The following is a 27,866-nucleotide window of genomic DNA, read 5'->3' on the forward strand; positions in this document are numbered from 1 at the left end:
GACTTACACAGAGACTCGCAAACTAACGTAGAGACCCCCCCCCACCTCACATTCAGCGAGACCCCATCGACGTACAGAGAGCGCGGGGTGAGTGGTGAGTGGTGAAAGGGTGAGAGGGGTGAGTGGTGAGTGGTGAGAAGGTGAGAGGGTGAGTGGTGAGAGAGCGCGGGGTGAGAGGGGTGAGTGGTGAGAGGGTGAGGGGTGAGAGGGGTGAGTGGTGAGAGGGTGAGGGGTGAGAGGGGTGAGTGGTGAGAGAGCGCGGGGTGAGAGAGCGCGGGGTGAGTGGTGAGAGGGTGAGAGGGGTGAGTGGTGTGAGGGGTGAGTGGTGAGAGAGCGCTGGGTGAGTGGTGAGAGAGCGCGGGGTGAGTGGTGAGAGGGTGAGAGGGTGAGTGGTGAGAGTGTGCGGGGTGAGTGGTGAGAGGGTGAGGGGTGAGTGGTGAGAGGGTGAGAGGGTGAGGGGTGAGAGGGTGCGGGGTGAGGGGTGAGTGGTTAGAGCGCGCGGGGTGAGTGAGAGGGGTGAGAGTGGTGAGAGTGGTGAGTGGTGAGAGGGCGCGCTCACCTGAGGGAACTCTCCCTTGGTGAAGACGGTGAGCAGGGAGCTCTTCCCGCAGCCTCCATCGCCCACAATCACCACCTTGGTGCCCTGCTCCACCTTGACGGCCCCGTTCGTCACGACCCCCTCAGACATAATGCCCCCCCCCCACACACACACAACCCTCGACCTCTCCTCACCTAAGACCCCCCCCCCCACACACACAACCCTCGACCTCTCCTCACCTAAGACCCCCCCCCCACACACACAACCCTCGACCTCTCCTCACCTAAGACCCCCCCCCCACCCTCCAACCCCTGCTTCAACCGCGTGGCCAGTAGGAGCAGCAACGAGGCAGGAGTGAAGCCCCCCGTCAGACTGGGTGGGGTGGCGAGAGGGCGTCTCGCGTGCAGTCGGAGCCTCTCCGGCACGAGCGGACGACTTCAGTTGGAGCGACTTTGGTGCAGAAGTCGCTCACGTGCAGGCAACTTGATTCTAGCAGTAGGCGACCAGGCGACCCGGACAGAGTTGAACACGAGCAGGCAACTTGATTCTAGCAGTAGGCGACCAGGCGACCCGGACAGAGTTGAACACGAGCAGGCAACTTGATTCTAGCAGTAGGCGACCAGGCGACCCGGACAGAGATGAACACGAGCAGGCAACTTGATTCTAGCAGTAGGCGACCAGGCGACCCGGACAGAGTTGAACACGTGCAGGCAACTTGATTCTAGCAGTAGGCGACCAGGCGACCCGGACAGAGTTGAACACGTGCAGGCAACTTGATTCTAGCAGTAGGCGACCAGGCAACCCGGACAGAGTTGAACACGAGCAGGCAACTTGATTCTAGCAGTAGGCGACCAGGCGACCCGGACAGAGATGAACACGTGCGGTGACGACTACACCAGAGATGAACACGTACGGGCAATCAGAGATGAACACGTACGGACGACTGAAGTTGACTGCAGTTGACTGAAGTTGACTGTTGCCTTGCTCGAACTACGCGTCCCCTGCCACTCGGCTAGACACTTCGCAGGGTCATCAGCAAACCGCGAGCTCGCAGATCCCCGTTTCACTTCTCTCGCTCGCTGTCTGTGCCCGTGTGCGAGCCCTCACCTGGCGAGAATGTTGTTGGCTCTCTCACACCTCGGAGATCAGCGCGTGTCGGATCCTGCAGAGCTAGAGGACTCTGAACCCCAAAAGAGCGGTGTTGGGTGAGCGATGAGGAGGGGGGGTGGGGTGAGTGAGAGAGGGAGGGAGGGGAGGAAGTGGTTAACTCGCCTACCGCACTTTTCTGAGTCAGCTAGTCACACACGCAAACGTTCACACACGCACGTGTACACACACGCGCACGCACACACACACACACATTGCAATGAAAGTACATGCACACTGTACACTTATCCGTGCATACTCATACATAATCACACGTGTACATAGAAAACAGAGATAAGGGGGGGAAAAGCTCCCCCGTATAGCCTTAACAACCTGTTAAGACAAGTGCTGTTCGCGAGGACGTACTAAGGCAAGGACGGCGCACGAAGGGGGTGTTAGTGTTATGGCCAGAACCACGCCCGGCCGCCTTTGTCTCCCAAGTGATTGTGTTCAGACACCTCGCCACTTGTGCAAAATCTAATTAGAGGAGACCCTGGCTCTGCTCAGGTATCACTCGCTACAAATTGGTTTCAACTTGATTGCATGCGACTGAATCGTCGCTTATACGTGGACGTCTCTGCAACCGGTTACTGAGATGGTAGGTGAGTGAATGATTGAGTGGATGAGTGGGTGAATGAGTTGGTGGATGAGATGGTAGGTGAGTGAATTATTGAGTGGATGAATGAGTTGGTGGATGAGATGGTAGGTGAGTGAATGATTGAGTGGATGAGTAGGTGAATGAGTTGGTGGATGAAATGTAGGTGAGTGAATGATTGAGTGGGTGAGTGGGTGAATGAGTTGGTGGATGAGATGATAGGTGAGTGAATGATTGAGTGGATGAGTGGGTGAATGAGTTGGTGGATGAGATGGTAGGTGAGTGAATGATTGAGTGGGTGAGTGGGTGAATGAGTTGGTGGATGAGATGGTAGGTGAGTGAATTATTGAGTGGATGAGTAGGTGAATGAGTTGGTGGATGAGATGATAGGTGAGTGAATGATTGAGTGGATGAGTAGGTGAATGAGTTGGTGGATGAGATGGTAGGTGAGTGAATTATTGAGTGGATGAGTAGGTGAATGAGTTGGTGGATGAGATGGTAGGTGAGTGAATTATTGAGTGGATGAGTAGGTGAATGAGTTGGTGGATGAGATGGTAGGTGAGTGAATGATTGAGTGGATGAGTGGGTGAATACGTTGGTGATAATTTAGGTCATTTTATGTCATGGGCAGTATCAGCTGTTTGTGTACAAAGGTGTGAGTGTACCAGCTGATAGTGTACACAGACACACAGGTGTGCGTGTATTTGCTCGCTGTCGAGAGGGACTGCAACCGGCGATCCGCTCAACGATCCGTAGCTCGGCGTTCCATCTGCGCGGTTTGCGAACTCCGATCTGGTCGCTACGATCCTGAATAAAAACGCTGTGCAATCAGCTCCTTGCGCGCCTATTCGCTCAGACGTGGACAGAGCAGTCGCAGGCGATTTGAGTCGCGTGAATGCACGGACGCCCACTGTCCAGCCTCATCCAACTCGCACGGTTTCACACTGAGGCTGTGAGAATGGGTGCATGGGTCCACCACCCCCCTCCCCATGCCTCCTATTTAAACAAAAATAAGTCTGAGAATTAACTCTTGAAATCCGAGAGTGGTTGTGGGGGATGGAGGGGGGGGGCAGATGTGCATCTAGACCGGGGGGTCCTGATATATTGTATCAAGCTTTTAAAGTCGGGTCCTACATCACTAATAATAAGGAACTAACTATTTGCCATACTTTGTCTCTGGTAAATGTCAAAAATGCCTATTTTCGGGGTCTCAATTATTGGGGATGGAAGGGCCCCCCCCCATCCCCCTTGGATCCACCACTGTTGGGGGTGGGGGGAGGGGGCACGGGGGCAGGAAAAACGTCACTGGAGTCGGAATCCCGACTCGCCCGTGACGTCACCCGTGACGTAGCCGTGACGTCGAGGGCGGGAGGCGACCGCGTGCCGCCCGTTTCAACATCTCCTGCCACCACGACGACGGCGGCGAGGTTGGGACATCGCGGCCTCTCGACTCGAGTCGTGTTGGCGCGGGAGACGTTTCCCATGCGGTGAGGGGATCTTGCTGATGGCACCGTCGTCATCATCATCATCAATCGTTGGCCGTCCGTCATGATCCTTGGTGGTCTCCCTCGCGAGAGAAACGGGGCGGTCATCGTGCGGAGTTGGCACCCGTGACCTCAATTGAAGTTTGGTTTTGTTGAACCGCGTGGTCAGGATCGCTTATAGTTTGCAAGAGTGGCCCGGCTCACCAGAAGTGGCACAAGGCAAAGCGAAATGAAGTTGCAGCGATGAAGCGAACTAGAAATCGGCGCACTGAACAAACGCGTCACGTGGGAATTTTACCGCACAGGCACGAATCAATGTTAAAGATGATGCATTCCATACAGCGTGAGTTATTTAGACCGGTCAGAGTACAATTACACAGTCGAGTACAGGGGCCGTCCATAAATGACGTCACGCACCTGGGGGGGGGGGGTCAGACATTTGTGACGATGTGTGACGAGGGGGGGCGGTTGAGAAATGTGACATCACATCAAAATGCGCAAGTTTAAATAAACATAGACAACACGTTCTACTTAATTAAATAGACTTTTTAATAAATGTTTTCTCCTACAACATCAGAGTGCAGCGCCACATTAAATACGCACTACAATGACAACAGTTTAAAGCGATTTGAAGCATGTTATATTTGGGGGGGGGGGGGGTGCAGAGCATTGTGACGTCATATTTGAGGGGGGATCTGACTTTTTGTGACGCCGTGTGACGATGGGGGGGGTGGTCAAAAATTGTCCAAAATCGCGTGACGTCATTTATGGACGGCCCCACAGTATATATCTATTATAGACTGCCAGTACACGCACTCAAGAGATGGATTTCGCCGTACAACATCTGGCGGTTCAGCAGCATTGGTCCAGGCAGGCCGGACTGCTGAAGAGACACTGTGTGTCGAAACCGATCCAGACTTTGCTTGTATCTGAGTCAGTGCTCCTCAGAATCTCCCGATTCGCACGTTTGGCTACGTACGATGCGAAAGAAGTCCAGTATACATAATATAGAATGGGTACACTCCCGGTGGGAGGGAGGGGGGGGGCTTTGTGGCTGAAAACGCTTCTGGTTTTTTTTTGACGTGGAGAGACGGATACGTTACAAAGTAGGCTCATTGCATGCTTAGTTGTGTTGTTATCTGCAGGATGAGCACCTTGTGAAGGTATGCGGCCACATTGTCTCGCCACTGTTGCAATCTCCGCTCTCATCTCGCTCCACTCCCCCGCTTTGTATTTTTTTTAAAAACGCCGGTGCCAAAACGGTTTCCACACAGCGTCGATATAAACCCACGTTGTGTTGTGCAGTATACTCGCAGCGAGACCCATACAATTACACAAACCCATACACTCCTATCGATTCCTATGAACTCACACGGTGACCCGTACGGTCGCAGAGACCCATATACTGTATCCATATAGAACCCCATATACACTGTACAGTACTTTACATTTAACCCATATACCGTTAGAGATATGTATTAACTCTTAAAGGGATCCCATACACTCACGAATATACCCAAATGTTTACATGGTGACGCGTGTAATCGTATAGGTGACCCGTGGACTCACGTAAAGTTCAGTAGACTGGATACTAATACAAATATGCCCACTGTTTCCAAATCAGCAAGACGGGGGCACGGGTTGAACCCGGTGGGTGGTGGTTTCGGGTGAGGGGGTGGGTCGATGTTCCTGCTTGGCGGCATTTTTACCCAAAACATCAGCAGCATACGCGGCTCGTGCGTCGCCTCTGTTTTGTCAACAGATTCAAGGCAGAGGAGGAGGAGGAGATGAACGCACGCTCCATTTCATTTTGTCCCAAACTTTGCTACTGTGGTACGGGGGCGGCTCGGGGGGGGGGGGGGACAGGGGTGGGGTGGGGTGTTGTGGGTGGGGGGGGTGGGTGGGGTGTTGTGGGTGGGGGGGGTGGGTGGGTGTTGTGGGTGGGTGGGTGTTGTGGGTGTTGTGGGTGGGTGGGTGTTGTGGGTGGGTGGGTGAGTGGGTGTTGCGGGTGGGTGGGTGTTGTGGGTGAGTGGGTGAGTGGGTGTTGTGGGTGGGTGTTGTAGGTGGGTGGATGTTGTGGGTGGGTGGGTGTTGTGGGTGTTGTGGGTGGGTGGGTGTTGTGGGTGGGTGTTGTGGGTGTTGTGGGTGGGTGGGTGGATGGGTGTTGTGGGTGGGTGTTGTGGGTGGGTGGGTGAGTGGGTGTTGCGGGTGGGTGGGTGTTGTGGGTGGGTGGGTGAGTGGGTGTTGCGGGTGGGTGGGTGTTGTGGGTGAGTGGGTGTTGCGGGTGGGTGGGTGTTGTGGGTGTTGTGGGTGGGTGTTGTGGGTGGGTGGATGTTGTGGGTGGGTGGGTGTTGTGGGTGTTGTGGGTGGGTGGGTGGATGGGTGTTGTGGGTGGGTGGGTGTTGTGGGTGAGTGGGTGGGTGGCGTAAGACTAAAAATGTTGGGAACCACTCAGACAGCCTTAGAGCCTCATCTCACTCACCCTGGCCTCGACATCCCACGAAGCTTCTGGGCCACAACTAAGAACCGCATCCGCACACGAACCATGGAAGCAGGTGCAAGCAAAAAAGGGATATTTTTTTAAAACTACAATCTGGTCAGTGTGCGGCGACTCTGGTCACCTCCCAAAAACAGAATTGTGGAACATGAAACGACCATACTCTTTGGTTCTTTCGGTAAAGTCACGTAGGTATAAAATAAAATAAATCACGACATTTGGGTTGCAACACAAGCAAGCATCATCAGGTGGGAAAAGCACAGCAAGAAAAAAGTGTTTTGCTGAATGAAACGACCCCATTCATTGTCAGATTCGCAAGTGACGTCGTAGGAGGAGGCATCGTCAAAGCTGTTCACCACTCCGCTACTCCTGACACAAGCAACTTTGGCTCGTCAATTACATCGAGCTAAGATCATAGCTATTGCTCTACAACAGATATGATTTCTTTCTCTACACCAGCTAAGATTTTTTCTACAACAGCTATGATTTGTTTCTCTACAATAACTATGATTTTTTCTACAACAGCTAAAATGTTTCTTTACAACAGCTATGATTCTTTCTCTACAACAGCTACGATTTTTCTCTCTACAACAGTTTTGATTTTTTCTTTACAACAGCGATGATTTTTGTCTCTACAACAGTTTTGATTCTTTCTCTACAACAGCTACGATTTTTCTCTCTACAACAGTTTTGATTTTTTCTTTACAACAGCGATGATTTTTGTCTCTACAACAGTTTTGATTCTTTCTCTACAACAGCTACGATTTTTCTCTCTACAACAGTTTTGATTTTTTCTCTACAACAACTATGAATTTTTTCTCTTCAACAGCTATGAATTTTTTACACAGCTATGATTTTTTTCTCTTCAACAGCTATGATATTTTTTTCTCTGCAACAGCTATGATTTTTCTTCTTGGCTCTTTCAGTAAAGTCACGTAGAATGGAATTAATAAAATAAAAAAAAATAAAAAGATAAATCCCTGCAGTCACGAAAGCTTTAAATCCAAATAGCTATGATTTTTTTCTCTGCAACAGCGATGATGCTCTACACTCTACTAGCAACATCAGCCGCAATGAGGAAAATAATCTGACTCGTGACGTTTGACACCGAGACGGTTGGTATTGGTCCCCCTCCAATATTGGTGTGTATGTTGAACTTCTTTCGCACCGTACGTAGCCAACCATGCTCATCGGAGATATCGGAGCCAAGGAGGACTTGGCCCTGCCCAGCTTTGTGGGGTGCGATTGCATTTGGACGCTGGATGAATGACAATTATTGATGTTCTTGTTGTTGTTGTTCTTGAAGCGGCGTTAGGGGAATTACCAGCTGGACAAAGCAGGGCTAGGCTGGGTAGGGCTGGGTAGGGCAGGGCTGAACGGGACGAGGCGTGGGGGACCTAAGAAGGACGAGGGTCCGACTCGTTGGGTCTCAGAGTCCCATTGCGAGCCCTGAGCGCCGCTGTGCGGGTTGGCGGTGTAAATGCGCGACAGAGGAGCGCAGTGGAGAGAGAGGGGGGAGACGTAGCGAGGTACCACGATGATGGAAGGGGGATTCCTCGTCATTTGCAGATGTGATTGGAGATACCGGCAGGGTTGATGGGTGTATAGGAAGAAGTGGCGATCCCAGGCGAGGGAGGATCGCCCCCCCCCCCACCTCCCTACATTGAGACCCCGACAATTGATATTGTATGTCTATTTACCAGAGAAAGTGCATTCAATGTTTTTTAAAAATTAATGTCGGACCCCTCATGTTTAAAAATAGTGACATTTATTGACCTCCCCCATCCTCTTCCCTCCCTGGGAAGTTTCTCGATCCGCCTCTGCTCGGAATAGGGATAGAGGTAGGGTGATATGATTAAAGGGTTCGGTGATTGGTAAAGGGGTGCGAATATGATTAAGATCAGCCAGTCCTTACAATTGGATGCTGCTGCTGATGTTGAGCCTTTTTACACAGCAGTGGATATCAAACGACTCTTCCTTCAGTTGCTGATTATATCATCTTCTTGGTTCTTTCGGTAAAGTCACGTAGAATGGAAAGTCACGTAAAATGGAAATAATAAAATGTTTTATTTTTATTATTTTATTACTTCCATTCTACGTGATTTTACCTGAAAGAACCAAGAAGATGAATCCCTGCAGTCGCGAAAGCTTTAAATCGAAATTGCTGATGATAATTCCGCTGCTGATGATGATGAAATATGTCATCATCATCAGCAGTAGCAGCGGCGAGTGTGTATCAGAGGCAAGAGCGGTCAGTCGCCGCTCATCACTTCGCCACCAGAGGGCGCCATCCCACGGGGCCCATTGCCACGCGACCTCGGTGAGGAACGTCGCCCAAAACCACCTCGACCACGATTTTAGCGTTCCAAGTCACCTTGACAAGGGCTTTTGACAATCACCACCACCACCACCATCACCACCACCACCACCACTACCACCCCCATCACCACCATCACCACCACCACCCCCATCACCACCACCACCCCCATCACCACCCCCATCACCCCCATCACCACCCCCATCACCCCCATCACCACCACCACCCCCATCACCACCACCACCCCCATCACCACCACCACCCCAATCACCGCCCCATATCAACATGAAAATTACCGTCATCAACAGCGTCAATGTCATCACCATTATCACCGCCACCACCATAATTATCACCATCATGACAATCACCATAACCGCCACCATCATCATCTACACCGCTATTTTCATCGTCCACCGCCACCACCATCATCATCACTGTGACCATCATCCTCATCATCATGACCAACTCGGGCATTAACACTGAACCACCCGTATCCTAAACGTGCCTTCTGGCAATCACTTTGACCCCCACAGAAGTGTATGGGGAGGGGGGAGGCTAAGAATAGATCTTTTAAGGGGTGGGAATTGAACCGTGGCATTTAAACGTTTATCATATCAGTTAAACCTGTCCCAAGAGAAGCGCTTGTAAAGTGAGAGCAGAAGGTGCACGGATATTTAATTTCCAATAAATTTACATTGGTGTGGTGCATAACGTGGGGAACACAACGCAGTGACACGACGCAAGGACATAAGGGGCCGTCCATAAATGACGTCACGCGATTTTGGACGATTTTTGACCCCCCCCTCCTCGTCACACGGCGTCACAAAAAGTCAGACCCCCCCTCAAATATGACGTCACAAAGCTTTGCCCCCCCCCCCAAAAAAAAAAATAAAACATGCTTCAAATCGCTTTAAACTCTTGTCATTGAAGTGCGTATTTAATGTGGCGCTGCACTCTGATGCTGTAGGAGAAAACATTTATTAAAAAGTCTATTTAATCAAGTAGAACGTGTTGTCTATATTTATTTAAAGTTGCGCATTTTGATCTGACGTCACATTTCTCACCGCCCTCCCCCTCGTCACACATCGTCACAAATGTCTGACTCCCCCCCCCCCCCAATAGGTGCATGACGTCATTTATGGACGGCCCCTAACGCGGTGACGTAGCACAGGGACACGTAACACGTGCACATGACGTAGGGACATAATTCAGGGATAGAGAGCAGCGACATGACACAGGACATAAATCATAACATCACGTGGGGGCATAACGCGGGTGATTGTACGTTACGCAGTGGCAATGATTAATGTTATGAATGATGATTGATCATTCAATCATACTTAATTTTTTCAATCATACATAATTTGCCCACGCCAATCCTTAACTGGCTTTAGACAGCTGATCATAGCCCTAGAATAATAGTTTTTGGTATGAATAGTTAATTCAGAATTGAATATTTGATGTATTGTATCAACGTTAATAGCGTGGGTATCACGACTAGCATGTTAAGTAATATCAACCCCCATACTGAAGCCTAACTGCTGCTTAAACAGTATCATCAAACCTACGATTTATAATTATCGATTTGTGTTCATGACCTCGCGTTACAGCAGGCGTGGGGCACGCGTGGTGAAATTAACCCGTCGCTATGCAACGTAACACATTCCTGCGGAGGGAGCTGGTAGGAACGTTGGGTTGCTCGGTCAATGGCCAGGGTCAACGGCGGCGTGGTGTATTCCGCAAACATGGCCGACTGTGAGGGCGGGCACAAGCCGGCGTGAGTAGGTTAAACGTTGAGTTTTATAAGGGCACCACGGGGTGACCAGCCCCTCCCCACCCAGCCCCACCCCTCCCACCCCCACCCAGCCCCACCCTCCCCTCCCCAGCCAGCCCCTCCCCACCCTCTCCACCCAGCCCCACCCCTCACATTTTTGGATGCACGACGGACGGACACAATAATCCCCTGTGGGCTGGTGGAACCAGGTGGTTCCTACCAGTATAAGATACAGCTGTACTCTTTTGTTCTTTCGGTAAAGTCACGTAGGGTAGAAAAATAATAGATCCACGACGTTTCGGTCGCAACCCAAGCAATCGTCATCAGGTGGGACAACCACAGCAGTTTTTCTTGCTACGGTTGTCCCAAAAGCTTAAAATCCAGAAAGATACAGCTGTCATTGTCATACTTTTCTCACAATTCTATTCTCGGATCATGCAAAGTAATCCGCTTTTTACGTAACAAAATGCCAAGATAATGTGTATTGTGAGGTTGTTCTTGTTTGCTTGCTCCATTCTCTACGAGTTAAGGAATATTCTGGCGAAAACGTGGCACCACTAGGAGCGTACTTTTGAAAGATTTGGAGCACTCTTGAATCGAAGCTTTCGTGACTGCAGGTACCCATACTCTTTGGTTCTTTCGGTAAAGTCACGTAGTTAGAAATAAAAAAAATTAACCCGTAAAAACAAAGTTTTTCACTATAAATCCTTTATATGCGTGGCGGCTAGAGTCCTCTCGTCCTCTGGCTTGAGATGGCTGTCACCTATGGGTCAGATGAATGGCTGCCACCATTAAGCAATTGGTAATTAAATATAATTTATTTTTTCCTAAAAAGTGTAAAATTTAGGAAAATTCTTTTTCACGAAAATACATTGTCACGCACAACGTGTCTGTGTGCAAAATGTCAGCTCGATTGGATCACGGGAAGTGGGTTAAAACACGACCGAAAGATTTGCACGGTCGTAAGCAAGCAAGCAAGTGAACTTAATATAAAGGATTTAATAAATCACGACGTTTAGATCGCAACACAGCCTGATGACGACCGCTTGTGTTGCGATCGAAACGACGTGATTTGTTTTATTTAATCTCTAACTACGTGACTTTACCGAAAGAACCAAAGAATTTGGAGCACTTTTAAACGAACCGCGTGGTCAGTCTTCTGCCGTCGTCACTGCCACTCTCCCTCCGCGGTGTCGCTATCTATTGTGTGTGTGTGGCCCAATCAACGTTCGTTCCAACCATTTCACCAACGACGTTTGCCCAACGTTGGAATAATGTTTGACTGGGGCAAGTGCTGAGATGCGTGGCGAAGTTTACAGCACCACATCGTGGGCAGTAGAGGGCAGTGGAGCAAAATCCATATTGTTGTCTTGCAACCCACCGTGGTCTGACCGGCGTGGCGAGGTTTGCCCACTTTAATCCACACGAGACCAGAGGTCGCAACCGGGTACCCGATACCCGTACCCTACCCGATACCCGGCTACCCGTACCCAGCCGGGTACGGGTACCCGTTTGCGACCCTGGTGCGGCCGGGTACGGGTAGACCGTGAGTCACTGGTGAGTCACCGTTTGTCACTCATTTCCCAACGTCTTGTCTCTTCTCACAATTCAAGTTCCTAGAATCAATCCACCCGCGCCTGCAACGTGGCTTCATCCCAGAGGTCGCAATCGGGTACCCGATACCCGTACCCTACCCTATACCCGGCGGTACGGGTAGCCGGGTATCGGGTAGGGTACGGGTACCCGATTGCGACCCTGGTGCGGCCGGGTATGGGTACGGGTAAGGAATCAAAACCCGTGTGCACGAGACCCGTGTGGCGTGGGGAGGCACGCTTATCCAGCAGTGGATTGGCAAACGCATTGCACACGTGCCAGCAGCAATGCCTGACCCTGCTGATGAGGGCCCACAAGGGCGAACGGTCTGCTTCGCGTGCAAGTGCAGAACGATTTATGGGGTCTCTGATAAAGGCGCGGCCCTGAAATTGCTCGGGTCGCGCCACTCGCTGTTGGTGGAAGGGCCTCCGCTGGAGGGAACTCGAGAGCTCGTCCTGCTGTATGGAGGGTACTTGGCCTGCTCTTCCACGATGTCCAGACGTCGACGAAGAGGTTGGATTAACCACACGTTTAGGCCGATGGACTTTAATACAAATCTTTTTTTTTAATGTGAAAATACAGAACTGAAGGCTGTTCCGTACCGCAGCGAGTTTATTCATTTTGGTCCGGATCAGTCATGCGGTCCGCGCGTGTAATCACGGTCGACTCAAGCCCAGCATCGCGATTAATTATGCGAGAGATAGAAATCTGCGGAAGCCTCTTTCCTTTAGGGACCGGGCAGGAAGGCGTCCAACACAGAGAGAGAGAGCACGCTGTTTCTAGTTACCACCTCAGCCCACCGGTGCGTTGGGAGGGTTAATCCACAATGTTGACAATTTGAGTACCGATTTAAGGCTTGCGTGACTGCATGGATTCATATTCTTGGTTCTTTCGGTAAAGTAACGTAGAAGGGAAATAATAAAATAATAAAAATAAAACTTAAGATTAAATTCGTATTATGTTAGATAAAATTATTATATAAGATACAAATCTTACGATGTTTGATTTGTATTATTTTATTATTTCCTTTCTACGTGACTTTACCGAAAGAAGCAATCATATTTTGAGTACCGTGCCGTTTCGCTAGTAATTATATGCAGCATCGTCGGGAGATTTGCAAGACTACAGGGTGTTTAAAAAAGATGGACTCGATTTGAAATCGCTATATCTTTGAAATTGGGTCTATCATTTTGAATCACGCTGTACTCTGGCAAGACTATTCTGGAGAAATCGGCGGCTGATGCTGGATGTCGTACTCACAATTGTAAAATGATGTGGATTTACTCTCAAACACACCGGGTGGGCTGAAGTAGTAACTACACTATACACTACACTATATACTACACTATAGATTACACTACACTACTATACACTACACTATACACTACACTATACACTACAATACACAGCACTATACTCTACATTATACACTACACTATACACTACGCACTACTATACACTACACTAATATAAACTACACTACTGTACACTACACTCTACACTAAACTATACACTACTATGCACTACATTATACACTACTTTCCACTGAACTACTGGACACCTCACACTACTGTACACTACACTATACACTACTATGCACTACACTATACACTACTATACACCTATACTAGTAACTAATTGGCGCGCGTTGTTTACGTTGTTGGTGGAGGATTACGACACATTTATATTTTCGCGATCAAACCCAAAATCATTCATATTGAATATCGGTCGTGAAAGCTTTTCCTACGTGTTTAAGAGAGAACGACGTTACCCGTGGTGTAGCTGGAGGGATCAAATAAAAGGGTTCGTGTGTAGGAGCTCGGGTGGATCGTGAGAGGTGACACGACGGCTTGGGGAGGGGCCTTCATCCAGCAGTGGATTGCCCATGGCTGATCAGGAACAGGGAGGCACGCCATGCTCAAAGGACTGTGCTAATGCCCCTGACATTTACACACCGACCTATGCATCAAGTAATTGATTTAAATCCATCAGCAATCTAGCGATGACTATTCTGAATCGAGGGTGTAGGAATGTTTTCTTGATTAGTAACACATTAAAAACAATTGAACGATCACGACCCATTCCGGCCACTAGAGGCCGCTATATTCACAATACGAAACGTACCTGGACTTACTATGACAAAACAACCGATTGGATAAACATAGATCGTACAAGACGCTCATGGTTTCTTTATTAAATCCTAATTAAAAATATTTATCACATGAAATGGAGCTGCGCAGATTTTTGTTGCCTATGTATACAAGCCAATAACGTCATTCATGATTAGGAGAAAACATGAAATTGTGTTGAGGTTTTTTCCCCACCAAGTATAACCACATTTTCTGTTTTGATAAAACATTTAGCAAAAGTGGAAGCCATGACCGGGCACGATTTTTTTTTATAATTTGACAACCGACCACGTGGAGGGGAGCTATGGGTTAAAAACCCTGTAACCTTGGCAGCCACGCCGCTGCCACGGATTTCTCCTCTCTGCTTGGGCTGTTGCTTGGGGTGGGGTGGAGGGGAATTTGTGGTCACATGAAATGTTGCGACACCGCGAACACGGCTCGCGTGTGTGTGCGTGTGTGTGTGCGTGCGTTCCTTTGTCTTTGTGTTGTGAGCGAGCTGTGGGGCAATGGGGTTTAGCGCGCCGTGTTTTTAGACCCCGGATAATAGAGTTCGATTCCCGCTCACGGCCAACATCAGTGGCGAAGTGCTGAACCTGTTCCTGGGCATCGAGGTGGTCGTCTCGCTTCGGTTGAACGACCTCATGCGGCGTTTAAAAACATTGGCACTGGGGAGACAAAGGCAGCCGGCCTTCATTAAGCGCTCGCTGAGACCAACTTGCCCAAACAGCCCATGTGGAATTAAAGGGTGATCCTTATCTTTGTTGTAGGTGAGTGCCTTGGTTGGTGTTTTCTTTGTGCGCAACGACGTCTATTCATACGCGTGTGTGTGTGTACGTACACGTTGTACATGTGCGAGTTGACTTAATGTGTACGATATGAACCCGGTGACCTGTGCTTGGCAACCGAGGCGGTCGTGCGTTGGGCTGACCAACCCCAACCCGCTTGTGCGCCGTGCCAGCCCCTCAATAGGTGCTCGCTAACAATGGTCAGTACTGTCGTTGGAAATGGAATTTGTCGGAGCAGGTGGGAATTCGAGCGAGACCAGGAAAGTCGCCTTGGCAATAGTGACCTGGGGCTATTGGTCTTACAGTAAGCGGGGGGGGGGCGATGATTGCTGCTGTAATACCAAGCGAGTGCCGGACTGGATGTATCCACAAGGCTCAACATGCAGGCGCCATCCGTGTGTGATCTCGGTAATATTTTACCATTGTAGACAAAAAAAAAACTATCTTATAGGCTTTATTTCAGTCTGAAAACGCCAGATGTCAGAAGCTTTGCTGGCTTTTTGTTGTTTAAAGCTTGGTTAGTTACTCCGATGGCGAGACTGCCTGGGAACACCAGATGCTATAAGGCTTTGCGCGTGAAGCAATGCGTTTTTGATGGCGTCAAATCGTGTGGGTGATCATTTTAAGCCGCGAAAAATCTACAACGGGCAAAATAATGCAAACGAGACGGTAAACAACAATCGGTTCTATTTTATCTCGTGTATGGCAGCAATATGTTCAAGAACGAGATGCCAATGTCGAGGTCTGCTAGCCATGACGAGAGGGCTTCAGGAGAGGTCATGGAGGTTTGCTACTCCTCCGTAGGAGCTCAGGTTTCAGTGTTTTACGATATGGTCCATAGATTGGGTTGCATGGCCACAATCGCAATAATTGATGACTGAATGTAATGCAGCCTCTGAATGGCGAAGAATCATGGAATCGTTAAATGCCATTAAAAAATGCCATTAATACTCACCGAGTAACTGTGTCCCCCGGGTTGTCCATCACCAGTCTGAAGCATTATCAATTCTACAAGGCGGCTTTCGAATGTCACTGCTCGTACACGTTCGTGTAAAGCCATGCAGCGACAGTTGACAACGCACTACGATGGAGACTCCGGAAACAGGGCGATAACCAGCAACTTTACTCAGGAAAGCCTCGCAGACTCAATAGTTATTTCAAGAGGGTCGCAGGCTACATCCAGATGTTTGGCCAATTCAATTGACGCGCGTGTTTGGCTTCGTGTGGTAGGAAACTGGGAGAACCTGGAAGAAAAAAAAACCCACCACACATTACGATGTGGGCGACGGGTGAATGCAGTAAATCCACGGCTGCACGGCCATCTCCTGGCTACTTTGCAGCCAAAAACCCGCAACACCTGCGATCTCCCATGCGATAGTGTCCCGTCCAAGTCTTAACCCTGCTCAAGCCTGCAGCTTCCGAGATGAGATCGGCCAGATCTGGGTGACATGGTCGTTGGTCGAGTGAAGCTGCCAGAGTCGCTTCTAATCGGTGTCCTTTAATGTCGAGAAGACGATGAAATGCTGCGTCCAAAAACTGGTGACCGTTGTTGCGACGTGTAGCTCGGAATTCTTCATCGGTGGGGGGGTTTGGTCAGGTCACAATTATAGATGCCCCCTTCTAACCACCACACTTATTAAACGTGCAGACAAAACATAGAACGAGCCCTTTCACGTAGAGTGAGATTAAAGTCGACCTCTGCATGTATAGACATACGTGATGTCGACTGAAGTATCCTTCTGAAAAAGGGTATAACAAAGAAAAACAAGCATAGAAGGGTAGGCGCATGCTTGGAATATCTCGCCGAGAGACGAGAAAGAGGAACACAAGCATTACATAACGAAACCCACGTTAGGTCACTTTGACTCCAAAGAGAAATGGCTTTGGGCAAAAGACACCTTAAGGGACCGTGGCTATTTAGTCGTGAGTACTGTACATCCACCGAGCAGATGCAGTTACAAAATCGTCTCCGTAGCACAGTGGGAGATGGTGACGGCTTGTGGAGGCGCCTTCATCCAGCAGCGGATAGAACACGGCCGATGGACGTTTGGTCGAGACAAACACATCAGCTCGAGCACAGGAGGAGCAGCTTAAGAGTGGACTTTCGCATCGCAGGGTCGCGAGATGGCGACGACGTGGGGTGATGCCTCTTCGTCTAGCGGTAGATAGACCATGGTGGATGAGATAAGGAGGTTCCGGTCGACAAACACTAAAGAAAAAAAACAACCTACACCGCACGTGAAAAAGCCCAGTGGCTTGAGACAGGTCACGGCACACGTGTCAACATGTCACGCACAGCTCTAGTAACGCAAGGGCTGACACGGCACAACAGACGCACACACAGAAACATCGGCACGCTGAATTCGAGCTCCCAAGCCGGTTTAGACCGGTCTGACCCAAGTCCTTTATTTGCATTTTAGACACCTTTACACCACTCAAAACGGCATAATTCTCCACCGGTTATCGAGCGTGAAAATTATACCGATGAATTCATTAGCCTAACCGGAATGCGTAAATGATGAGCTCGATTAACGATACATTTGTGCATTCTCATCTTGAGATCAACAAATATTAGACATTCAATACCACCGTTGTTTTGACTTCACCTACTCGCACTGACCGGCGTGGTGAAGTATGGTTAAAAAGACCCCTCGAGAACAGCACGGCGTTGGGAAGGGCCCTCATCCAGCAGTGGATCGGCATGTCACTGTATACGTTTTTTAAACAAAAGTAAATTACGATGACAAACACGACGAGCTAGAGAGATGGCTGCTGATGCTGTATGCGGCATGTCGAGACGGGGGTTACCTCAACAAGCACGGCAATAGCCTCCCAGGCCACCAGCGTGGTGAAGTATAGAGGTGCTACGTCTCACCATGCGCTGTCTCACGTCACTGCTTCTGGATCAGCCTGCGGCATGGCACAGCCAGCCAGCAAAAACACATCCCTCCCCTCCCCCGCTATGGCTCACTCCATCCCCCCGTGGTGACTCACTCCTTCCCCCTTGGTGGCTGACTCCCTCCCGCCCTGTGGCTCACTCTCCTGCCATGGCTCACCCCCGCCGTCTCACTCCCTCCCCCACTACGGCTCCCTCTGGCTCCCCCCCCCACGGCTCCCTCTGGCTCCCTCCCCACGGCTCCCTCCCTTCCCCCACCGTGGCTCATCTCCTGCATCCTACCCCACGATGGCTCACTGCCACCCAGCCAGCCTCCCTTCCCTGACTCACCCGTGTCTACGTTTCGTCTCACTGGACATGTCCACACTCAAACATGTTCCGTTTACACAGGAAAGCCTCCCCCCCACCCCTCGAGAATTTTCAGAAAGGTCCTGGCCACATTTTCGCAGAAGGCGGGTGCTGATTGCTACGTAGATAGATTTAATAAGTTTGCGGTAATTTTTTCATATTTAGCGCGTCGTGGTCTACTCTTGCAAACGGCGTAAGTTGATCCATAACATTTACTTTGACGATGCAGTGCTTAATCTCTGCCGTTAAAGAGTCTGGGTGTTATTCTGGCACGCCACGTACATCTCGCCTTTAGTTCTAAACCTGTGAATATGATTAGAAGAGCACAGAGTACAATAACATAACGAGATGCGTACTTGCGTAAACCTTGTACTCTCGTGGTAGTGCCTTACGCCGACTCTCCCAAACTCCAAGCGTTCCAGAAAATATCAAGTCCTGTACAGTATACATGTACCTTTCTCCATCCACTGCTGGATGAGGGCCTCCCCTCCACACGCCCGTGCGTGATGTGGGGGGAAATGTTGACCATACTTCACCACGCTGGTGACTGAAAGTATGCCTCTTCCGAAGGTTCAGTCAAGCAATTCACCAGCGCGCATCAAACAAAGCCATCTCCTGGTCAATCTGGACGGAGACTCGGCGAGACTTAAAGGCAAAGGAGAACCACGGCAGTTGTCTCGACAGGCAAGGCGCCATAGAAGCACAGTACAACATTGGATGTTGTTGCCGTGACTCACTGCTGCTGCTGCTGCGGTGGGATTCATCTTCCACCACTGCAACCCCCACCCTCGAACACCAACCCCCTCCCTGTGCCTCTCCCCCACAACTCCTGCCACCCACCCCCTAACACTGTACACGAGATGACTGGGTGCATTCCGGCAAAGGATTCTGAGTTCCTTACTCCAAAAGCCATTCTCCATGTCCCCCCCCCCTTGTCAAACCCACACCCCCCCTGCACTCACAATGCTCCCATCCCCCGCTTAGCCCTTAGCCTAAACCCCCTTGTTCCCCACCCATAGCCCCCATCATACATTCCTCCATCTCTCTCTCCCCTGCTCCCCCATTCTGTCCCTGCGACTCTCAAACACGAAGATGACCCCCGCAGCCCCAGGTAAGAATGATGATCTTTACGCAACGCCATCCGTCGTGGAGCAAGCTCTTCGACGCTGCAACATGGTCAGCGCACAACACGAATCGCGGAGAAACAACAGCCACGGTGACAGAAAACGCGAACGCTTTAAAAAGCCATGCAACTAATACGGTGAAAACTGGATAAAAAAAATACATCTTTAAAAAAAAACCCCATCACCAATCCCGGCCGGGCGAATAAAACCTTGCTCCCTTCTCCACTCCCCTGCTCCCTCTCTCTCCTAACCTCATCAACCTATTCCACGGCTCCCCTCCCTCACTACCCCGGCCTCCACCCTTCCCCCATACCCCTCGCTGCTCCACTCTTCTTCCCCTCCCCCACAGAGAGAGGGGGGTGGGGTGCCTCCTCCTCCTCTTCCTCCTCCTCCTCTCTCCCCTGACGCAATCTCGCTCGGTGCTGTCGTCAGCCTCTGCTTATGCGCGGTGGTCATGGACCACAGCTTTTGGGGGGGTGTACACCGGAGGCTGAGTGGTTCAGACAAGGGGGCCCTCGCCAAGACCCCAACACCAACCCCGACTCTTTCACCATCTCGTGTCTTCTTCCCCAGTGACAGCCAATTCGATTATATTGGGGCGGTCACAAAAACACTAGACCGTCCGCCGTTTGTGTTTGTCCTCTCCCCAATTCCACGTTCGGATTGTGTAAGCGTTAGTTCAAAGACGTGACGGAGAGATTAACAACAAATCTGACGCCACTTAAAAAAGGAAAAACGTAAAATGGACTTTGGGCCTGATGGGACGCTGACCGTCGGGTGAAATCCGGTGCCGGAATGCCAGCGGAGAGGAGAGCGCGTCAAAGAGGGCCTCCAAGCACGGAGATGGAGCGGTGAAATGCGCCGAGATGGGACGGTGGCAGCGACTGCGGGAACTCGCGAGCGACGGTGTTTTGGCAGAAGAGACCTTTCATCCGGCGGTAGAGAGTGGGGCGATTTTTCATAACGATGGAAGTAAAATTCAACAAACCACTGGCGTGGCCACGATTGTCGACGAGGCATCTGTCCCGGGTGAGACAGAGGCGATTGGGGCTTGGGAACAAAGTCGACTGGGGCTGTGGTTCGTGATGGAAACCGAGAATAACCATCCCCCCCACCACCACCATCATCAACCACCATCATCATCCACCACCATCATCTTCATCAGCAAGCCTGCCGTGGAGAGGCGAATTCATTAGATTCATAGACGAGTCATATCTAAAAGTTACACACAGCCACACACGTTACACACACCCGGCACAATCACAACCTCCTCGCAGTTACAGTCGTCACGTACACACACCCCACCCCCCCAGGTCAGCCTTAGTCACACACCAAGACGCACTTACAGTCACCGCCTTAAACAACACCTTTGTCTATAACACACAAAGACGAAGGAAAGATCCACTATCACGCACGAGTTCTAACAGTCGCCGGCATCACTCACACACACACACGGGTGACGGACTCATAACGCTTAACAGTCTCGACACAACCAAGGCGGATAGTTCTTCTTAACACGTGCAAGCCACATCTCCTCGCAGCCATCTAAAAGAACTCGGCGAGGGCATTGTTAAAGCTGGACACGGCGCTACGTTGGCAGCAGGCACCACAGATTGCTGTTGTTTGTCCTGGTCCTGGTTATGCAATGCGACCTCGTTTTTTTGGGTGCAGCAGTGAACGTGAGCGCGCAGAACTGTTGCGGTGGTACAGAACGCGACGAGTGACCAGCAGCAGCAGTGCGGCGATGAGATGTGTGCAAGGGGTTTTAATTATGAGCTGGGGGTTACACTGTGTGTTGGCAAGATACGCACGGAGACAATCACGGACACACGGGCAGTGACAGACGTAGACACGTGGAGACGGTCATCACACAGGCACACGATAAGACTGACAAAAAAGAGGGTTACTGACACTATGTAGAGACCCACAACAGACACATTATTAACACACGTGGTGGACGGAACTCGACGTGAGATATAGACGCACACGACGTACAACAGACATTGAAAGACTCACAAAGAACACTTGCATAGATTGCCTTATATGGGACTGCGAGGGCAAGTGCGGCTATTGAGCACCTATTAAGGCAGTACACACAGACCGTACAGGCATAAAAATACACAAGGCATTCGGACATGGAGTCACCCAACGAACCTTACGTACACACACACGTATGCACACAGACATACAGCCAAATCGATAGACATTCGCACAGAAGACAGAGACACGCGGTTAGACGTAGAAAAAGATGCACACACGGACACAAGACACAGCCATGCACAAGCACACGCAAACACACAAACACATCACCACGGACCCATCTAAGCTAGCAGTCGGTGACCTCCAGAAATCCTCTTCTCTTGTCGACCCCCTTGCCCAAGGGGGTCGACGGCGTGTTGGGGTCTTGGTGTCCGGCAGCCCGTGGTCCTGGAGGCAAGGGGATCTGCGAAGTCCAGGAGGAGCCTGGGGACAAGACACCAAGTGGGGGTCAAGGAATCAAGGGGACTGTATTGTTACTACGATGATATAGGCTGTGTATGAGATGTCAAAAGCGCGCAGCTTAGGAATAGTGGAGTTAATGCCAAGCGTTGCAGCTTTGAAGATTGTGGCGTGCAAGTGCGTGCAGCTAAATAAGCAGGATATGCTAAATCCATCTGTTTGTGTCAAAGGTGCAGTCGTAAAATGCAGTATATACTGGTATAGTACAAATGTGCAGCTGTAGGATGTACTGTATTTTAAAAAAAACCTGTGCATCTGTAGACTGGGTGCATGTCAATGCGCAGTTATATTGTGGTGCGTGGCAAGGGTGCAGCTTACAGACTTGTTGTGCTGTGCGCGTGTCAATTTTGCAGCTAGAAAATCGTGGCAGTGGCTGTGTGCAGCTTTGTGGTGCGAATCAGAGGAGAAAAAAAAACCCCGCGGCGAGCAGTTTACGAGTCCAGTTGTGCAGCAGCAGTAGCAGGACGTTTCACCATCTGTGCGGCTACGCTTTTAGGTGTCCATCCGGCGTGCAAGCAATCCATGCCACGCAGCGTCAAAATGTACAATCTCCAGCAGCGGCTAATGATGTGTCAAGCGTGCAAGGCATGAACGCGGTGTGCAGCGAGAAGATTGTGGAGTTGCGAAAGATGTGGCGGTGTATTTAAAAGAGTGCAGCTATTGAATAGATGCTGTGCGGGTGGCTGCACGACCACCCCCCACCACCACCCCTCCACCGGCAAAGCCAAGCCGCAATGCGAGGCATGAGGCTCGCTGCACGGCCAGAGGGCAACGCCTTACTCATCACTGGAAGCTTCCATGCGCCTCGCCTCTTCTTCGTGTCAAGTCCTCTCCACAAACATCGCCCCCCCCCCCTTCTGTCGCTCTTTTTAACCGGCTGTATAGCTAAAACAATTTCTCAAAAACAACGGCAGCATCAGCAGCAAACGAGAAAACCAAATCCTGCTTGTCTGGCGACCGAGGTTTGGAATGCGATGTTGTTGATGGTGGTGGTGGTTGTTGGGTGATGGAGGACAACAACAAAAACTCCAACAACGCCATTCCTCCTGCTCCTCCTTGTGTGCCAAGTCGCACACTCTGGGGACGACCATCATCCATACGAAATCTTGACGAGAGAGAATGAGGCATCTTCTTCGTATTGTGGTGAATGGTGAGTTGGTGAAGAAAGAGGACATCTCGCCCGCGCAAGGCTGCCTGGCGCCGTGTAGAGGACAGCTGCTTTACATGCAATGCAACCACCCACAGCCGCCGCCTTTCCCCTTCAGCTCTTCTCCTCCTGGTTGTTGTTGTTGTCGCTTGGTTGGTGGTGGTGGTGGCTGCGGTGGTTTTGTTGTTGCTATTGAGCCAACATCACCCGCCGCTTGTGGAGTCAAAGTGGGTGAATGTTAACGTTGGGTGGATGAGAAATATTAACGAATTTCTCGTCGAGAGGAAGAAGAACGGGGTTGGGTGGGTGTGGGTGGTGGGGTGGGAGGAGGAGGAAGGAAGGAATGAATGAATGAGGGAATGAAGGAATGAGGGAGGAGGAGCACGGCAGCAGCAGGAGCCATGCCCCTGTCTTGGATACCGACGAGAGAAGAAGAGGGAATGCACGAGCCATGGAGGAGGCATCTTGTCAGCCGTGGGGGAAAGTGGCACAATGGCGCAGGGAGGTGATGGTGATTCAAGTGTTGCAGTGGAAATTTTCTCGAGGATTCCTTTTGGTGGGGGTGGAAAAAAAACCATTCGCAGCTGGATTCGTGGCTTAATTTTTTTGTTATTTTTTCATCACGAGGTAAAGCCCAAGCGAAATTCAACGTTGGATTTTTTTTTGTTTATAGCGGGCGGGGGGTGGTGGATATTTAGCATCGCGTTTGTTGGTGGTGGGAAGTTGTTAAATATTTTAACAATTTAAAGAAATGTTATATGTGAGCAAAAAGCGAGTGTATTACAACGGTGGACATCTGGAATGTCATGGAAAACCACTCCAGTAGCACCGTAACGTAAACATTTACTGATTTTTATGCGAAAGATGTTTTATTCTATGGCTTGAAAAAACAATAACGTGCTGTGTACTATCTACGAAAGCCATAATACGCAAATGTTGAAATGGTGGCGTGTACATTTGTTGTTTGCCTTGTCCTTTTTACCTTTGCGATCCACAAGCTTCTGTGGACAAGAACCGCCACGAACTCCACGCTTCGTGGACAAAGATCCCAGCAGGATGGATATGACAGAAGAGAATGTGGGGATGGTCCTACAACAACAAAAAATCCCTTAAATTTTCAGCAAATGAAGCCACCAGCTTCCCATGGATTTAATTCGAAGTTGTTTAGATCCAGGCGTTCGTGGTCGAAGATGTGGTGGGATTTTAAAAGGGCGTTTCTTTTTTTTAAAAGAAAAACATTAAAATTGTCGGTACATTGATTGGTATCGGAGTGACCAGGGCACCTTGGACCGATGGGTCCGCTTCTCTAAACGTTGGTCCAGCGATGAAAGCCACAAACATCGTGGTTTTATGGCACAACTCAAGATAATTTAGAGTTTAAAAGGGATCTAGTTTGGCTTTTTAGATGTAATTCGTTCCATGCAGCCGAGTTCGTGGTTCGCACTGCCGTTCAATGCAAGAATGTCTCGTTTCATAACATTTCATATTCGTTAATCGGATGCATGGTTTTAACTTTTTAAAAATGCTTGTTATGCACAAAACATTAGGTCAATGTTAACTCATCACGAAACGTAGTTCAATTAAAAAAAATTAACTGCATGATCCAACCACGCTGTGTATAAGGCAAGTGCTGCTTACAATCCATGCATGACATTGCAAATATAACAAAGCACACTTACTAAAAAAACCACAAACACGTATATTTTCAAGCTCGTGAGTGAAAATGGCAAAAAATATTAATCCTGTCACGCCGGGTAATGGCTTTTATATTTCTTCCCACCAAAAGGCTGTCATTCCTCAAAGCTTCTGAGGCCATTCTCAACATGGTGGTCAAAGCCAAGCTCCATTTTAGTTCAAGGGAAAGCGTTTGTTTTCGCCGGCCAATATCTCCCTCCATCGGCCGCCACGCCGTCGATATTCCACGACGAAACGGCTCATGACTTCCCGCTCTTCCGGTTGACGATGTTACGAGGCGACGAGGAGGCTCCGATGGCGGAGGATGCCGACGGATTTAACTGAAGAAGACGACGACGATGTTGCAGATAGGCAACGATGGCGGCCGCGCCACTGCTCCCTCCCACCCGCCCGGTCGTTGCTTTTATACGAGCTCGGGTGGCGCCAGCAGCAGTTTCGCCCGCGAGCAGATTCGTCCACGTGGGTCACGTTAACTCCATGCGAAAAGTTTCGTTTTGAAAAAGACGACGAAAGTTTCCATCCGCATGTTGTGGACAACCGATATATATTTTTTTAATAAGTTGCTTTTAATTGGATCCGGCAATCAGTTATGGTTATTGAGCATTTCAGAAGCTTTTTGGCCATTCTGAATACATATGCTAGATAATGTTTGAGTGTTACGTGGATAAGATAAGCTCTGTATTTGTCAAGAGTTCGGAGGTTTCTGAATGAAACGTGGCATTAAAGCGTTGTAAATGTGACAAAGTAAAAAAAAAAGTACATGTCGATGGATGGCAAACGTGCAGGATGTAAAAGGATGTATCTTAGAAGTTTGGAATAGAACGAGAGCATGGTGGAGGGATGCCAATTTATGTCGACTTTAGGAACGACTTAGGGGAAAACTAGCAGACGGTAGGGATGGTGAGTTGGTTGTGGTGGCATCAGCATTGATCACGTTTACCTCTTGACCTTGAAACAATGTTTTAAGCGTGTCGATCTTTGGAAACGTTAAAGGTTGGAAGCTGCTCTTGGGACAGCTAATTGCGGTGTTTGAGAGGCGGGATTTTTATGCATAAATGGGACCCAACTAATCGGCCACAAACGTAGTTCATTGCAGATTTTAGTTGACGAATCGTCAATAACACCGCCTTAAAAAAAGAAAACGTTTATAATGGGCATCGTTTTGGACAATGCACATTCACAGCACCTCCGATAATGAACGTACGGTGAAAAACAAGTTCAGCACCTCTGGCTTCTGTGTTGTGAAGAAGTGCCATTGCCCGAAACGTCGTTGATTGCATTTTGTTTAATATATTTCTGTGTTTAAGGCCTCGGTGTTATTGACAAAATGTGTTGATTGTTGTTAACTGTGTTTGTTGCACTACTGCTCACACAGCAGCAGCAAATGGTGCAATTTTCAGGACAGTTCTGATCGTGGTGACACTGGTGGTGAGAATAGGCCCTAAAGAAAGCTGTCTCTGGTATAGGCTAATCAGTTTCAAAGACACTGCATATCTTATTAGTGTTTGCATGTTCACCACAAGTACGTGTGGTTAATGCGAACTTGGGATTCCTCTATTTGGTATATGGACATCTTAACACATCCTGTTTTATTGCCAGAAGGGGTAAAACCTATTGTTATTTTTTCACACTTTGATACTGGCAAAAGGGCCCCATTTTGTAGCTGATCACCCCAACCTATAAATGCTCTGATAGTGGCATTATTTTTGCTGTTCGCCTTTTGGCGTGCTCTGGTTTGACACTCCTACTGAGACTAGGTCCTAAAAAAGTCTGTCTGGTGTAGGTCAATAAATTTCATAAGACTGCCATATATTATCAGATCATCTTTGCTTGAATTGTTCACCACAAGTGTGATGATTAATGCGAACTTTATTCTTTGATAAAAGTTTATATTTGGCGTTTGAACATCTTGAACACCTGTTGTATTGCCATAAAGAGTGAAACCTATTATTATTTCACAGTTCTGTCGTTTTTGCACTGTGAATTAAGGTGGCGGAGTTTGTGTTGTTTGACCTTGTGCATCATTACCAACAGTTGACCCCCCTCATTAGCATCTCATGGTCAAGTGTGTCAGAAGAAGGTCTACATCTTAATCATTACTTAATAAAAAAATAAGTTATAATTTTGTTAATTTATTTCTGACATCGATGTGGTGTGTATATTAGTTTAAGACCAGGTCGCCCCTGAAAAAAAATACTTTTTTGCCAGTAAATTCTCACCTGGTTTTAAATAAATGTATTAAAAATTGATTTCACAATGCACAAATCATCATAAACCGTGGTCAATCCACTGTTGAATGAAGGCCTCCCCAAACCTGCAATGTCTTCGACCCCATCACCTTTGGGGCCGTCTTCTCTGACGTGTTGTCGATAAAAATAAATAAATGTCTTGACTTTAAAGGTACAATGTTTACAAGTTGCATTATTGGTGAAACATTTATCTAAAACACCCACGTGGTTTAATGCCAGTCCGTTTTAGCATTCGGACACAAGCGTACTAACATGAATAATTATTTACAGCCCTTTGTCCAATCCACTGCTGGATGAAAGTCTTCCCACGCCTTGTCGGTGGTGGTGATTTATTGACCATACTTCACCACACTGGTCAGTATGATGGTCACTCTGACCAACGAGACAAAACCTCCCCCCCCTGCCTCATTACACAACTCAGTATTTCACAGAGGTGTGGACTCGAGTCATGTGACTTGGACTCGAGTCAGACTCGAGTCATGAATTTGATGACTTGCGACTCGACTTGGACTTGCATAACAATGACTTTGTCCCACCTATGAGATGTGGACTCGAGTCATGTGACTTGGACTCGAGTCAGACTCGAGTCATGAATTTGATGACTTGCGACTCGACTTGGACTTGCATAACAATGACTTTGTCTCACCTCTGGTATTTCATAGTTTCTTCGTCACGAGTACAATTATTACCAATACCATTATTACTAGTATCGCAAGCACACCGCGATCAACCCTATAACTTCCAATTCGTAAACAAATAAAAACACAACACAAATGTCTGCACACGTAGGAAGGATGGGGTAACGGAGGGGTCAAGGTGGAAGGCGGGGTTGGGGGGAAGAGGGGGGGGGCTCGTCAAGTCCACTCAGTATAAGCCAATGGGGGGGGCGATGCCGGCAACCCCCCCCACTCAATACAAGGGTGAGGGGCGGGGCTGTCGGGGGGAACGGGGGGGGCGTTGAGAACCCCACTCAATACAAGCTAATGGAGGGGGGCGGGGCTGCTGGGGTTGTGGGGGGTGGGTGTCTGATAGCCCCCCGCGGCGCCCCCC

The 27,866-nt window shown here is 49.2% G+C and overlaps 2 long non-coding RNA genes across 2 annotated transcripts; one reads left to right on the forward strand and one right to left on the reverse strand.

Annotated features, from left to right (window-relative positions):
- The first annotated feature begins 12,419 nt into the window (after window positions 1-12,419).
- LOC144730941 (uncharacterized) lies at window positions 12,420-26,966 on the forward strand. The gene is made up of 2 exons (XR_013587878.1): window positions 12,420-21,707; window positions 22,079-26,966. It is a non-coding gene; the product is annotated as an uncharacterized LOC144730941 (long non-coding RNA).
- LOC144730940 (uncharacterized) lies at window positions 17,221-24,930 on the reverse strand. The gene is made up of 2 exons (XR_013587877.1): window positions 24,552-24,930; window positions 17,221-23,961 (listed from the first exon to the last, which is right to left on the reverse strand). It is a non-coding gene; the product is annotated as an uncharacterized LOC144730940 (long non-coding RNA).
- Window positions 26,967-27,866: the final 900 nt, after the last annotated feature.

Source organism: Lampetra planeri, chromosome 37 (genome assembly GCF_965212315.1).
Source record: "Lampetra planeri chromosome 37, kcLamPlan1.2.h2, whole genome shotgun sequence".
NCBI lineage: Eukaryota > Metazoa > Chordata > Hyperoartia > Petromyzontiformes > Petromyzontidae > Lampetra > Lampetra planeri.